Below are 16,239 nucleotides of genomic sequence, written 5' to 3'. Positions count from 1 at the left end.
ACAGCGACTCTAGCAGTCGACCAGTCTTGAAGTCTTGACCACGTCGTCGTGTCTGTCCTGACTTGGCCATAAGTTGCGGCTGCGCTCCATGATGTTGGCCAGAGTGTGTGCCCCCGCGAGAGGTCGTCCAGTCAGCCAGAGAGATCCGGCTCGGGTTTTGGCCCAGACTCCGCGACTGCAACTGCGACTGGGCGATGCTTGTTACAAATATTTTAAAGCGCTTAATAATATGCAGTTTATTATTGTTATTGGCATCGTTGCGGCACATAAAACATGCAATTGGCATTATTAACGCCATCGGCTGGGGTCGTTTGGTTGTTCGAGGGAGTCCACAATCCAAATCTACTCCTTTTCTGCAGATTTTTTTTTCTTTTTTGTTTTTTGTGGGGCGTGTGTGGGAATGCTGCAACGCTGATTGATTATGCTCACTGGCCAACTGGCATTTGTAATGTAATGTTTTTAGCGTTTCCTAAGCAACCCAACCCAAAACTTTGTTCACACCTGGCCAGGGCATTAATAAACATCGAAATTAACCGAACTCTAATTAACAGAAATACATTTGAATATCGATATGGCGGCATGTCGGTCTGGTGATCTGGGGTCGCATTCGGCACGCAAGCGACATTGATTGAATCAAAGGAAACCAGCCGTTGCTGGCTAATTAAAAGCAAAAGTGTTGCTAATAAATATTTTTATATAATGGCTTCATAAAGTGCGTGATTCGGTCGGGATCTGCTCTAGCGGAACGCGAGTTGAATAATAAAGCTCATGGCTCCCTGCTCTAAACACGATTATGAATGCGAATAGGATTCGAGATTGAGTTTGGGTTTGCATTCGAGGTGCATTAGTCTAATGAGCGGACCGAAAAGATTTGCGTGACTTGCCAAAATCGTTTTTTTTTTATATATCGAGCTGTTGGCTAATTCTTCAACTCCTTGAGCTGTGGGCGTGATGTAGTGCAAATTCGATTGCATTATGCTTGTTCCAGCAAGAAATTCAATTAAACTTCATATGGGCTTTACAACTGAAATGCACACCAATGAAAGATATCGTTTAGATATATACTAAATTATTTGTAAAATATTTTGTAGTATTAAAGAATACAATGTCACTTTAATAATAACAACAATAATCAGATGAAAGAGTTCATAACATGTTAACCTCATTCTATGGAAATTTCCACATTTAAATGAAAAAGCTTTTTATTGAGAAATCAAATCAATAAATTTCAATCTATTTAAACAAAATCCCAAACTTGTTCTATCGCCTTTGAGCCAAAATCCAGATTAAGTAATTAAAACAGTCAGCACAATCAAACCATTCAATGATCTCGAATCCAAACCTCGCTTAATCCCAGTCAATTTAAGTTACCACACGAATTTTCGGTTTTTATCTCGCAGCTCACCTCTTTTCGAGTGCATCTCGTGGTGTGAGAGATGCAATATATTTCTGCACTGCCGGCTGATGACTGATTTCGATTTCCTTATTGCCAAATTGTTGGCTTTCAAGTAAGCCGCCATTGCCGCCGACGCGTCGCTAACTGCGTGCAAATGCGGCGGCAACGCGGCGTATGCGCATTTTTAATTGCCCCAACATGTTGCAGCGAAGATTGGCAGCACCGCTTTTATACATTTTTTTCGATCATTTTTTCCATAGCTTAGCTTTTTTGAGGCAATCTACCTCTCTGTCAAATCGCTTGCGGCGCGGCAAATTAAAATTGACATTTGAACAGCTCCAACTCCGCCGCGTTAATTTCAAATGGCTCACCATTTTTGGGCAGGCAGGCGTTTTCTTTTTTATTTTCGCGCACTTTATGAATTATCAATATGGAGCCGCCGCCCCGCGGATGACACAAAATGTGAACTGTTACTGGTCAACTGCCGCTTTTGGTCTTTTTCGGCGGCTTTTCGCAACGCAGGAAATAGTTTCCATCGCAGCCGCTCCATATAAGGTCTAAGTATTTGCCAAATCACACGCCACACAGTCCCCCAAAGACAATGCCGTCGTCGTCCAGTTTGGTGCAGAGCAATCTTTGTGGTATTCCAGGAGGTCAGGGGAATAAGGGGTATCAATGCTGGGACCAAAGCTAGAGCTCTGGTCACGATTTTAACATTTTTGAGCATGCGCAGTGCGCACCCCAAAATTTTGCAGCGTTTGCCCATTAATTTTCATTGAAAACGTTTTCATATTTTGCCACAGTTTTCAGTTTTCTCGTCGTTGCCCCGGACTCGATTGCTGTGGTTGTTGTGGCCACATTTTGGTATAGCACAATATTTTCATTGTAGTGTTTTGGCATATATTTATGTGCCGTAAAAAATGCGATCAAGATAGCAGCCAGGACCAGGTCCAACCCATGGCCCAGACTGGCTTTTCCAAGTACTCGACCAAGTACTGCCCACATGTGCACTCACAAAAAATGAAAAAAACAAAACACAATTTACATAAAATTCGCATGTAAAGATCATTAAATAGAATAAGGAATATAAATAAGTTTACATAAGTGCTTAAGAATCCGTTTGAGTTTTATTGTCTGTATTTTGATTTAATTTGTTGACCTATCTGTCTATAAATATGGGTTCATTAGGCTTTACAACTATTTTCTAGATTACCAAATTTTTTTCTGAGTGATAGCTCTGCGGTTCAACTTTGCACTTCAATTGCGGCCCGCAGTTTGGGGGCGCTGGTGCAAATTAATGGATTCATTCAGCATTTTGGCAGCTGCGGCTGCGCGGCGAAGTTCAATGTTTATGTTAACAACTTGGCACCTTTTGGATGGCCGCGGGAGCTGGCGGAGGGTGTTCCTCTTTTAATTGAATTTCTTGTTTAATTTATCAATTAGAGTGTGGCCTTTGTTAATTAAAGACTGACCGGCTTAAATGCTGGCCAAATTAGCGGCCAACTAGCATGGCCATTTGGGACGCAGTCAGGAAACAAAGAAACCACAAATTGACCGGACTGTTATTGTATTTCGTATTTTGTATTTTGTTTTCTTTAGAGGCTTTATTTTCGGGGTGTGGACCAGGGCGAGTCCCAGGCTCTGCCGAGAAACAAATGCTAATTATATGGCTACCGAGTACGTTTCCCCTACGAAACGAAGCTCTTATTGATTCTCGACGCTGGGCAAGGTTATGATTTCGCATTCGCGTCTCTTTCTATGCTCCTCCAGCGTCAGCCACGCCCCTTTAATTGCCACCTAGCATTTAAGTTAACTAACTGTTCATAAATAGTTATGGCATACACGGTCGGTCAGCCGGGCATTTGAGCTAAAAACTCAACTCAAAAGCCCGGCTGCGCCCACAAAACTTGGCTCAGTACCACAATCTGCAGTCATTGCAGGCCAACTTCGTAGTGCCTTTTTTTCTTTAGGTCTTGCCATTGTTAGCGCAACAAATTTATTTTCCCACTCTCGACTGGAGCTTGGTTTTTACTGACGCTGCGACTGCCATTGCCTAAACAAAAATTAGTTAATTTAGCGCATTTTGCTGGATTTTAGCACTGCTGCCGCCAATTTGATTTGCGGGCCAATTGCTGATTGCTTTATTAACCGTTAATTCGCCGTGCGAGCCATGTCCTTGGTTCGAAAAATACGGCTTCCGCAATGCTTAAACAAAAATAAATTATTAATGGTTCCTAGGGTAAATATTTGGATTGGTGAATATGAATTTAATATGTTTACCCGAAGCTAAATAAGGCGCAAATGGATTTCTACTTGCAGGCTTGGCAATGCCACAGGCTATGCGCAAAACATTTAACTTAAATTAAAACAAAAATCTTATTAACGTATCTCAAGATGGAGGAATGTAACTAGGAAACATATTAAAGTTGAGAGTAATAATTCAATTGTTGATCAATTTTTATTCGATCTTTCCAATTGTTTATTTATAATAATAATACATTTAATTATAGGAAAAGTTCTTGAATTGAACTCCGTATTTATAATCAAAAACAAATTACCTCCCATTTCATTTACAAAGATGCTCCATTCCGGTTCCCCTTTTCAGCTGAGTTTTCTCCTTAATTAAATTATGCGTCTGCTCTTTGAGATTGGTCCAGCCCGAGCTTTCCCAGCTTCATAATTTTCCCAAATACAAAGCGGAGCAAATGCAGCCAGGTCTCAGGCTCCCAGGCATAAATCAGACGGCTGAAAGGAGACCCCACACACAATTGAGCCCGAGGGGCGGCATTTCATTCATTCATGCGTGGATTGTTCAGATCTGCCCCAACATTTGGAGGTGTCGTTTATGCAAATACGCCACGTCAAATGCCACAAAAACCGAACACGCCCAACATGTCGCAGTGGATGTCAGAGGGCGTATATGGCGGGGCCTAATTGCCCGATATATGTGGCTGGAACATAACCTATTGTGATGCAAAAATCGAGCTAAATGCAGTCTTTCTTGAGAATGAATGACTGAGTGTGTGAGTGGCGCATTTGCATAAATTAAGCCACTTGAAGTCGATGCTGAGATGTGGATATCGATGCCGTGTGTCAATCAGCGGCGCATGCAAATCAATCAGCCAGCCGATGGACAAGTTATTCGTCATACACCTGACAGTTGGCCACAATTTATGAGCCATCAGCAGGCCACTTAACAAGCGCAAAGGCACAATAACAGTGGCCATAATAAAAAGTCAACAACAAACAATCAACCACAAAAAGTGCTTCAGGTTTGCATCGCTTTCGATGCGTTGTTAAGAGATGCGTTAATCACACTTATTTATATCTATTTATGGTCACTGATTGCCCAGCCCTCCAAAAATATAGCAAAAAAAACCGTATAGTAGGCAACAAAAAGTGAATGTTTTTTATGCTGAGCTAGCTATACGTCAGTTGCTCCGTCGAGTGGTGCCATCCCATACAATTATGACTTTACACTTTGTGCCACCTTTTGGGTGGTTTACGATCCGGCGGTCAGCGTTTTATGGCTCATCGTTTAGGCCCGGCTAATGGCTGTTAGCTTTGAAAAAGTGTTGACACTTTACTCGAGACCCTCTTTTTTAAGCCAAAATATCAATAAATGCTCGTAAAACGTAAGCCCCCCAAAGAATATGCCAAAAAATCAAATCTAAACGATCTGGGTCTGTTCATTTCATTTCCGTTTCTCGTCTAAAGGAATCTAAGAGCTGGCATCTTGTTAATGCTGTGCGAAGACGGTCCACAAAAGGGACCAAGCTCGTGAACCGACTTAAGTATTGTCAGGGGATTAAGCATTAGTTGGGTCTTGTTCTCGGCTGGTATGTGAAAGATCTGCATACGATTATTATATGGCGATTTGAGTGGGCTTGCGGTGAAATCGTGAATGAATTCGTTCGAACAGAAGTCATGAATGAATACTGCTATTGTGAATACTTTTACTACCTAGAGTTCATTCACTAAGCTCTAAAATTTTCTCTCCATCTTGAGCAAACTATACCGGTAAGAAATTCAAGCACCTTACAAAATGACTTGCGCCCATTTCAAAGGCAGAGACCCCACCCATTGGGAAACCCATAAGGAAAATGTAAAAACCCAAGCAAAAAATAAGCGCTCCGACCATTTTGGCAATTTGGAGCAGAGCAGGCTGCAAGAAATGTTGAAATACTTAACAAAATCCACAAGTAACGACAACAATAAAAAATAAACGAACGTTTTTATAGCTTTTCAATTGATTTTAAAGTTTTTGGCGTGCAGAGCAATAAATAAAACTGCGTACGGCGCATTATACAATAATAAATCTCCGAGACCCAGTCGCAAAGACCCATTCGATGTGTGAGTGCACTTGTGCGCCAATACTCGCCGATATTCGCAGGTATTCGTATTCACAGGTATTCGCAAAAAGTGGGCGTGCTGCGTGTTTCGTTGTTGGCAGCGCACTTTGCGCATTAAAATGCCGCGCATGCGTGCCAAAGTGTTGCAACGTCAGTCAGCCAAGTCACCAAGTGACTCGAACTTGCCCCGCTCCCTTCGGCAGGATGTGGGATCGAGATCCAGATCATGTTGAGCAATATCCCAAAACAAACAAAAAACACTTCTGATCGGAAGCGATCCCCACACTGCCACACTTTTTTGTTCCTGTAATTAATGCCGCACTTTTATTCATAATAAATTCACTTTAAATGCATGTTTTCTCGCGCATTAAAAGCGCATAAATTAAAAATCAACACCCAAATGCGTCAACAGGCGTCTCGCGAGCTGCGTGTGGCAGAGTTTCATGGCGTTTTTGGCGGGGATTCGGCTGGGACGTGGCCATGGCCATGGCTGCCTCATCACTCATACGCAATGAAGACATTTATATGGCAAAAGCCATTTAGCGCCAGCATCGTTGTCGTTGACGCTTCTTTTTGGCGCCACCAGTAGCAGTAAATCAGGGGTGTGGCAAAAGGGGGCATTAACCATGAGCAAAACTTTGGTGAATCCCCCAACACATCCCATCAACACATTTTCTTTTAGCAACAATAAATACACTCACTAAAAGTTTCGATTATCGCAATTTAATATGAATGGGGAAAAGTTAAATTATTAAAATCATATAACAGCCAAGACGTATTCGTTAAGCAAACAGCTCATTTTAATAAGAACAAGATGACCACGGATTTTGTATGTCCAAAATAAATATACTTTGAAAAGTCATTATAAAATTCGGGGAATCCCATATAATCTCCTGGAAACAAAGTGAAATTGTTTACAACGCTTGATGAAATGAATATTTCGTTTGTTCGGCATATGATTGAAATATTTTTGTATCAAATAGTAGGATATATTTTACTTATGTTGCAACATTGGCTATCTACTGACGGATAATGTGATACCCCCTCTACGGCACGCCCATGCTTTGGGCCTGCTCACGCACTGGCCAGCTTCTTTTGGCCATCCATCCAGCCGCCATCCTCCATCCATTCATTCAGCTAGCCTGGTCTATTGCTTATCTGGCGGACTTGGCCATTTTCTAGCCGCGACACAACACACGCAATGGGCGTCGCCGGGCACCTATTGCAGCGGAGGCACTTGCTCTTGTCGCCCGATGAAATCAGAGCAAGGCAAGACACACACTTTGTATATCTGCTGCAAGTCCGCTCCATGGAGTGTATATATACATCTACACTCAGGCAGCGTGTATCTATGTGATGACAGCGACTTGTGCGTTGGCTTTGCCTGTGGAACATGTTAATTCGAGTGTTGCATAAGGGGGAAAAACGGGGAAAATCGGAGTAACGCTACATGGCAGACCGTTGGAAGCTGCGAGTTGGGAGCTGAGATCTGAGAGCTGGAAGCTGCTCCTTATTTTATGTAATTGCCAACTAAACACTTTCGGGCTTAATGTCCCCTCTACGCCCCATTTCAAAAGTGGCTCGTCGTTTATGTCTAATTAAAATTGCTCTGCGTGCCGGGCGTGCCAAACGCTAAACTGGTGCTGTTTTTTTTTTGTCTCTGGAACGGGGTGTACTTATATGTACTTATATGTTAAGTGTGCTGATTTGTATTAATTATAACGCTTTAATGTGGCTTCGCTTGAAACTATTTGCAGTGCTCTACAACTACTACTCATTGGCATTTCCTGCGCGAACACATTCTTCCTGCTCCGCTGGGGCAGCCAAAGTAAGTCAATAAATCTATGCAAAACTTATTATAAATCATATGACAAACTGCGAGCGGGCATTTTAATTACCTGTTTTGCCACACTGAACTAGCTAGCTTAATAAGCCGCCTTAATTTGGCTTAATTTGCGGGCGGCCACAGGGTCGTATGAGTAACGTTTAATTGCAGGCCAAAACAAAGGCGGCCAGCCGAGTCGCAAGAATTTCAGCTGGAATTGCTCATTACGAACGGGCCATTCCTCGGAAATAGCTCACAGTAGCTGGCCGCCATAACAATAACAATAATAATAATTAAAAACCAATTTTTTCTTACTTTTTCGCTTCGTTTGTTGGTTCGACTGGGCCGTTAAACAACAACTAACTGGGCTATAAACACATGCCACATACATATGTGTGTAGGTAGGCGCCTATTATACGAATTTGCTTAGTCAAGCGACCATAAACGGCGCCCGAAATCCAAAAAAAAATATATATATAATAATAAACTGGGCGCAGCACTTTGCCCCAGAGCCAAACAGAAAATTAAAAACATATAGATCTGCGAAACAGATTGCAGCTAAATATTATTGCAATTAATAATTTAGCAATAAAATTTAGCACCCTGGACTGGAATTATAACAGCGGCTATTAACAATTAAGTCTTGCCACTTAGGCAGATGCCAACAGCAAAAAAACAGTAATAATTCTTACAAAAAACTACAAGCAATGGCAAAAAATGTCTGTCCAAATTTTCCGGCCGCCGCATTAGCAACTGCAATTGTTGCTGCATTTACTGCTGCCACTGGGGTTAGGCAACAATTAAGCAATTTTCATAATTACAAACAATGACCAATTTTTTGACACGCTTGCAAAGCGCGCAAAATTTTTTTGATTTTAACCAGCGGCAACCTGCGGCAGCAAGCGGCAACAACAACAGCGGCCAGCAGCAACATTGCCGCAGCAAGTGCAACAGCAACTGCAGCGGCGCAAAACGCTGATTTGTGCCTGGTCGGCAGTTGATGCATGTTTAATCAGTTTTGGCTACAGAATAGAGGAAAAGTTTACTTGAATTGTCTGTGGTTGTAAACTTTATGCTAAACGAAATGAATTGTTGCCCTAGGGACTTGATTTTTACATGATCAAGTACATTATTTCTTGCAACTTAGCAGTATTTATAGGAATGAACTAAATTACAATTTGTTGTAATGAAACAAAAAGCTATTAGCTACTACTCATACATCTAATACTTCTTTTACTTAGATCAACAACCAAAATTCTCAAAAGCTTACATTTTAAATAGCCAAATCTCCCGAAAAGCGCATGTTCACATGCTACATGGCTAAATGGCCAACAATCGGTGGGGCTGGCGACAAGATGAGGGGGATATCGCAGCTTCCACCTGACAACAATCACGTGCCCAGCAAATGTGCGGCAGACAATTGACCAGCGGCTGCCACCGACGTGTCGTGCATTAGATTTGGGATTGAGGAAAGAAGAGGCGGGGGTATGTGGACCGATTTATATAATCAGCAGCGACACAAAACGTGGCAACATACTGCAAATAATTCGCCGCTTTGGGCAATCTAAAACAATTTGCGTTTTGTGTATCGGACAGGGAAACACCGAAAAAGTACGAGAAACGATTGCAGTTTGGCCGTTTGGGTCTCAGCATTTTGCGTGCTGTGAGATTGGGCAATTGCCTGGTGGTCAGTGGGTGCAGTGCAGCGGCTTTTTGTATTCATTATTTATTTCGTTTTCGCCGGACTGGGAGACATCTGAGCCACGTTGTCCCACCCGCAATTAATGCATAATAATTGCAAACGAAAACCGAGTCGAGTCAGCGAATCGAGTTGCCACAAAATGCGGCAAGTGTTGCGAATGCAAGCGGGCAAGTCTCTAGGGTCTTCGCCGGCCACACGATATTAAACAATAATTGTAACTGTAAAGTGAGCTTAACGTGAGTGCATCAAAGCATAATCTCTCTTGCAACAGAGACACAGATACGGATACAACGATATAGATATAGATATATAGATACAGATACAGATACGACTGCAGACGGATGGAAGCCAAAGCGCAGACTGTAAAACAAAACACAGAAAAATATTCATTGAAGAAAAAAGCCAGCCAACAGACAGACAGACAGACAGAAAAACCGAGGAGTCAAGAAACTTGGCTAGTACGTAAAACATACCGCCTTATAATTAGAGCAGAAATTCTGACGTTTCTATTTCAATTTTCCAACAAACGCCACGCAAAACTGCCACGCCAAGTGACGTTTTGATTGAGTGATTGGCAACAAGACGTGGTCTTCAGCCGACTGGGTCGCTTTTTGGACCCGGTAGCCAACCAGGCAGCAAGTGTTTGCCCACTGCGGTCTGCTACCTCACTACTCCACCGCTCTGTTCCATGCCAATCCGATGCGATGGTTGCAAATATCTGCATACCAGGCTCTGGCCACTGGAATAACTGAATGAAAATCGTTGTGAAAGAAGGTCTCGGATTACCCTCGACAGCGATCCGCTGCAGGTTGCTGTCGCACTCCAAATCCGGCACGTAATTCAAGCTCGGGAGAAATTTCCATCGCCACAACAACAAGAAACAGTTCCATGCAACTATGGGCGAAATGTCAGCTCTTTTGTCACAAATTTTTAAATGACATGTTGAAATCTTACATTAAAACACTACAGAAATCTATTTAAAAACTGCTAGTGACAAGATACAATGAGACACGCGAATCTTGTAAACAAACAGCATTATATGTTTTGCCCATAGTCCAATAGATGCAAAATCTTGTGGTCGTGTATACATTGTGGCAGCATTTATAATTATCACAAAACAATTTAGCAAAAATAAGAAAAATCAATGTTGGGGCTGCCACACCCACTTTATGCCATACGAGTTCCAAGTGGTAATTGCACCAATTTGAATACGTAATAAAATCGAATGAGCAGCAAATCGATTAGCGATCTAACGCGCCCATTGTGTGGTCGTATCGGATCTCTTTTTTATTTCGTATTCCGTACGATCGAAGCGTTATATAGCCAAAGCTATAGCGCACGAGCTAGACGCCGAGACGTTTGTCCGGCTGTTGGCCGATCGGATCGGATCGGCTTGGATCGATCGACTTGCGGATACTGCCACCGCTCAATGTGAAGGTCAGTAGGTGGCGGCCAGCAACCAGAAACTGCAAACAATCAATTAGACTGAATGCCTAAAACGGTAAAATCCATATGTGCACTGTGCACCAGATAGTACGTAATGGTAATAGGTAATGCCATGCACACAGCTCAACATACATAGCTGTCGATCTGGAATATATATGGGTGTGTCGGCGCACCGCGATCTGTTTCCAGTCTGGGCCTCAAGATCAAGGTGAGACTGGACTGGGAGTCGTGTAAAAAAAGCAAGGGAGTTTAATTTATGCGCAGGTTTTAGATTACGCATGAGAGTTCTGGAAGTTCCGGAACAGATAACTTACTTGAATTGCCAGTTTTATTTAAAACTATTGTGACAAATAATTCCAGTGATAAGTACTTACCTTTGATATACCCATAAATCACGACTAACACTTTATGCAAACATAAGTTTTGCAGTAATAACACTTATTATCTTAATTATGGATTTTAGGAACATTTGTGTATTGTTAAGTGATTTTTATACAAATTTATGAGTCAGGATTTATAATAGGAAATCATTTAGCAGAAAATCAAGCTACTTGTTCAAGTTGATTTTTATTGCAAGACTTTTTAGGGAGGACAATTTGCAGAAGTCAGGTCTGTATTCAAGTACCTGTGGTCAATCCATAATGTTTTCCAAGAAATTGAAACCGTAAATTCCCCAATTGATGGCCATTCGAAAGCGTTTTCGATAGTTGGATTAGTGTCGCCTTAGCTAATGGCCACCAGTTGGCCCACTATTGTCCGTTGCCAGATGCTAGTGCTCATTGTAATTGTTAATTGCTTTCTTTAATGCCAGTGTTTCGTGGTCCGCCGGTGTCGAGATCAAGTGCCGCCCACGCCCCCACCAGAAAATGCCAGATAGCAAAGCTCTCGGTGCTCGGTGCTCCAATTCGATTTGGACTGTTTTGACAGTCTGCAGTTATTGTTTGATGCGCTGTCCAAGTGATGAGTTCATTAAGTGTGCCATAATTGAGCCTTTAATGCTAAAGCTGGCCCCGTGAATGGGCGTGCGTTTTGACAGTCAGATTGACTGACTACCCGAATGGTTTGCTCTCTGATTTTTTTTTTTGTGCTGACTGACTGACAGCCTGACACTGATGGGCCAAAAGCAGTTGTGGTGTATGGCTACGCTTTTGGCCCAGTGAAATTGATACAATGGGCCGCAATGAAAGTAGGCAAGCGCTAACTAAGCCAACTACTTTGATGGCCACCACTTCCTGCTTCGCACAGCTTCTATTTTAAGTCGCGCTTAAGTGTATTGGGTTTAATGTGCGCCCATTTTAATTAAAACAAGGGCTTGGTTATCTGGTTACCTTACCCACTGCAAGACCTCTGGTCAGGGCGCTCCTTTCGAAGCGCAGTGAAATTACTGACATTTGACGCCATTAGCACAAATTTAGGCATCTGCAATTGCTAAGCCCACGACTCGAACATATTGATTTCCCTGTCCGCGCGTGGCAAACCAAAATTGAATCGAACCAAACGGCATCGAATCGAATCGAATCGAATAGCAGCCAGACCCACAAGCCGACCAGATGAAATAGATCCGCTTTAATATCGGTAATTAGGACCACACCTATGCCATATTCAAAGTGATTTTTATTACAATCGCAAGCTCTGCAAACGTTGTTTAGATTCTGACTTATTTATTTTTCTCTTTTATGTTTATGGCAGCTGCCTTTTGGCCAAAACTCGATTAATTTGAATTTGCCGTTTGTGTGGTGGTAGTATGCTTTATGACTATTGTTGGCCTGATTCTGTGTGTATATATATTTTATACATCTGCATGCTGTTTAATGGAACCCCTGACTTCGAGATACTTGGTCTTAAGGTTGGGGGCACTTGCATATCACAAGAGATAAGCTGACCTTAAACTTGCCGGTCCGCTTTTGTTGTGGAGAATTTAAATAAACCATGCAGCGGTCAACTTCTATGTGCAATTAGTTTTCCCGTGTATCTGTCTCTATATCTCTCCCTTTTTTATTTTTTTTTTCCATTTTTTTCTGGCTGCGTGGAAAGTCGGGGGCTTTTCATATTTCGGATTTCGTGGCGAGCTGGGTATCAGCAGGTGGTCCCCGCTGCACCGCCGCCAAAAGCTAATTGTGTTTTTCTCACATTTGCAGTTAGGCACCGTTGTGTATCTGTGAGATACTCGTACTGTTCCTCATATGTGAGCCTAAAACAAACACACAATAAATTGCCTGCGCACAGCAGGCGACCAGGCTACAGTGGTTGTGTTTGATGGTGATTTTTTCTATTTTTGCTGGTTGTGCAGCGGTTCTACTTCCATTTCATTTTGCATGCTGTAAATTAAGGCAGGTTTGCTCGAATGCGATTTCTGGTAATGGAGGAAATCGTTAGGATTCAGCTATTAAATACGTATAATTGCTTGTTAGCTATTCAGAATAAGAATTATATGCTCTCTGGCAACTGCAGACGACTGGCGAGCTGGGAGAGTGAGAAAACCCAAATTGAATCCGCTTTACAGAACAGGGCATCAGCAGAATAATTTTTCCGGTTTTCCATACCCATTAAACGTTCATCGGGTTTTCCTGCCACTATGAACACCATATACTTGTCACTAAATTTTTATCTACCACCAATTTTTAAGCTACTGTATGGTATCTTAACTTGCACATATAATTTTGTTCTCATTAATAAATTTATGGATAAAGTTAGATAAACGATTTAAATTTAACGTTTAGTTTAAGAATGATTGATTTGTAATAAAACCATAGTCCCCGAACTAAGTTAGTTTCTTTTCGCCCGGTTATGGAGAAGATATATTTCTATTTGCTGATTCCAAATGTATCCCATGGATCTTCTATGCGATTCTCAGGCATTTGGCTGTCATCGGTGCCATTGCGTTTGCCTCCCAGTGGCTACCTGTGTTTTCTCTCGCTGTCATCGGATCTGCGGCCAGTTATCTCACATTTGTATCCGCTGGCCGGCTATCAAGGCTGCATCGCCTTATGACTACCAGATTTTCAAATCCGCCAACCGGTTGGCGACTCTCGCAGCCACAAAATCCCAACGACAACTGGCTCAGAGCTCATGCTTCATTAGACGTCACATTTGGCAAACTTCGCAGAGTGTGCAAAAGCAAAAGCCAGTGCGAAAACGAAAACGAGCCGTCATCTGACAAGGAGATCATGATGCGAGGATTGCTGATACGGCAGATTTTCCCAGAGATTTTCACCTGAGCGCCAACTAATGAAGGCAGAGGCGCAGAAATGAATTTGCCTAACGAAAATATGGTCTGCGAAAATTCGCATAAATAAACCTGCATTTTTGCTGCGGACAGGTGCGCTGCGGTAACGAAAAATGGGAGTTTTAGCAAAATGGTAACGCGCTCATGCAGATAAACAGTTGGGAAGGCCAAAACGCTTTCGGACTGGACCACATGTGGGCTGAGCGATGAGCTTGAGTGTCTGCAATTGCAATTTGGAGGAGTGGGCCAAATGTGCAGTCTGCATAAATAAATGCCCTGCCAGTCCAGTGGATGTGGCAGCCCATTTGCTGTTCGGTTGCGCCCCTGACACATTCAAGAATGTTCCTCAAGTCGCTTCCGAGAGTCTATCGTTCAGGTCGATTGTTTGCCCAGCGCAAACAACTAACTTTGACTTTGAGCCTGGCTGTGAAGTCTGAGCCAAGTTGCTATAGGCCAACAGCGAACAGCGACTGCCGCCAAGCAGTCTGTTGACTGTTTTCAATACCAATTTGGTGGCAGTCAGCACAGGCGCTGTTGTCTCGCTCGTATTAGTTTTAAATGCCACATTGGCATTGGGCAAACAGCATTGAGGCGGGTCAAGTCGAAGCTCAGATGCCCTGTATGCCTCCTATTAAAGGAGGCAAATGTTTAATTGGTAAAAAGTTAAAAACCTAATTTGTATGAACATAAAAGATTCTTATTGCAAGCTAGGTTTGCTTTTCACAAATTGGTAAAAAAAAAACTGTTTTTCTTAAAACTAAATTATAGTATTAAGAATAACAAAACTTTGGCAATAATTTTCTGTGAGTGCAGGCAATAGATCTTTGACCAGAGTCAACAAGAGGCGATCCACGAGATAGCCCCCGGCTAATAGCTGGTCACCAGCTGCGGACAGCTGTCCCCTGGCTTCTTGGCCAGTTTGTCGCTTTGTTTACCCCTTGTTGTTTCTCTGTTTGTTGTTCGCTGTTTGCCGTTTGTCTTTTGGGCCTAAACGGCGTTAATGCGTACGGCAAACAGTCGCGTGGACCACCGGCAGCAAAAAGCAGGAGCTAAGTTCGTATTCGAAGTTGAAGTTGGAGTTAGACTTGGTTGCTGAAGCTAGAGGCTACCGTTAGCCACCGGCTAATTGGCCAGAAAGCAGCAGCAAATAAGCTAAAAAGAGAGTTAGTGGGCATGCAAGATACGGCTTGCCAGAAATTCTCAAGTAATTATGAAAGTTTCACTTTTTGCCAGAGGAGTCTTTGTGTCCATGGCATGCGCCATTCCAAACAAGAGAAGGAAATTATGCAAAAGATACACAAAAAGCTAAATGGGAAATGCGAAATTTTTCAGCTGCTTGCCATTTTTGGCCATGGCAAATTGTTTGCCCAGTTGTTGGCCGCTACTGCTAAGGCGATGGCTTCAAAAAAGTTGTAAATTAATAGGCGAAAATTCGCGAAATCTCGACACAAACACAGAAACAGAGAGACAACAACAGATGGAGCACTTTGGCAATGGGTGAACGCCCATTGCGGGTCTTTCAATCAAATGGCCGAAAATGGCTCCTATAAATTGCGGCCCATGCATTAAATGTGACTATTTTTTTTTTATTTTTTCGTTTTTGGACTGAACAGCGGGGCTGCGGCACTTACCGAACAATAAACATTCATTTTACTATGCAGCTGACAGAGATTTGTGGCAACAACAAACGGCTGTCAATGGCCAATTGAAATTTATGCAGCCAAACCGCCTCAACCCCCCTTTCGGCCCACCAAATTCCCATCCATCTCAGCCAGAACGTATCCAACTGGGTGTGACGACAGCAGCGACACTTGAGTCAATTTTAATTATGTGCGCTCGCAGGCCGCAAATAATGACGTCGGGGGTTGCCCAAAAATGGCAGAGACAACATGGCCAGAGCACTTCGGTGTACACTTTTTAGTGGCTTTTTGTGCTTCGGGCCACAGTCCTGTCTATCGTTTGTCAAATCGCCTTAAGAGTCTGCAGCTGGAAAGCCCCAAAAAGCCAGCTAAACTCGAATGCAATACGTTTTGTCATACTCTTGCTGGGGAAATTCTACTGCATAATTAAATGTGAATAAGTTACAAATTGGCTAATATTCCTATTCTAACTTGAATATTATTATATTATAAATAATTATGTACCTTTTTCAATAACCTAAAAATTTGGGCGGCAAGTGTGTGCAGTTGTCTTCTAGCTTCGATACGGTGCTATTTCGGATAGCACTTGTTTTGCATAGGAGCCTCGCCCATCACGGGCAAAAACCACTACAAACCTCCTAAAACCACCAGC

The 16,239-nt window shown here is 42.6% G+C and overlaps 1 protein-coding gene across 1 annotated transcript in view; it reads left to right on the top strand.

The window, feature by feature from the left end:
* Positions 1–16,239, top strand: part of LOC117143240 (myb-like protein AA) — a 63,409-nt gene that overhangs the window by 11,818 nt on the left and 35,352 nt on the right. Inside the window, exon 2 of the mRNA XM_033307791.1 lies at positions 7,506–7,576. The gene's annotated coding sequence lies outside the window, so the exon portion shown is untranslated. The remainder of the gene's footprint in view (positions 1–7,505; positions 7,577–16,239) is intronic.

Source organism: Drosophila mauritiana, chromosome 3R (genome assembly GCF_004382145.1).
Source record: "Drosophila mauritiana strain mau12 chromosome 3R, ASM438214v1, whole genome shotgun sequence".
In the NCBI taxonomy this organism is placed as follows: Eukaryota; Metazoa; Arthropoda; class Insecta; order Diptera; family Drosophilidae; genus Drosophila; species Drosophila mauritiana.
The sequence above is the reverse complement of the archived record's forward strand: the minus strand, read 5'-3'. Positions and strand labels throughout refer to the sequence as shown.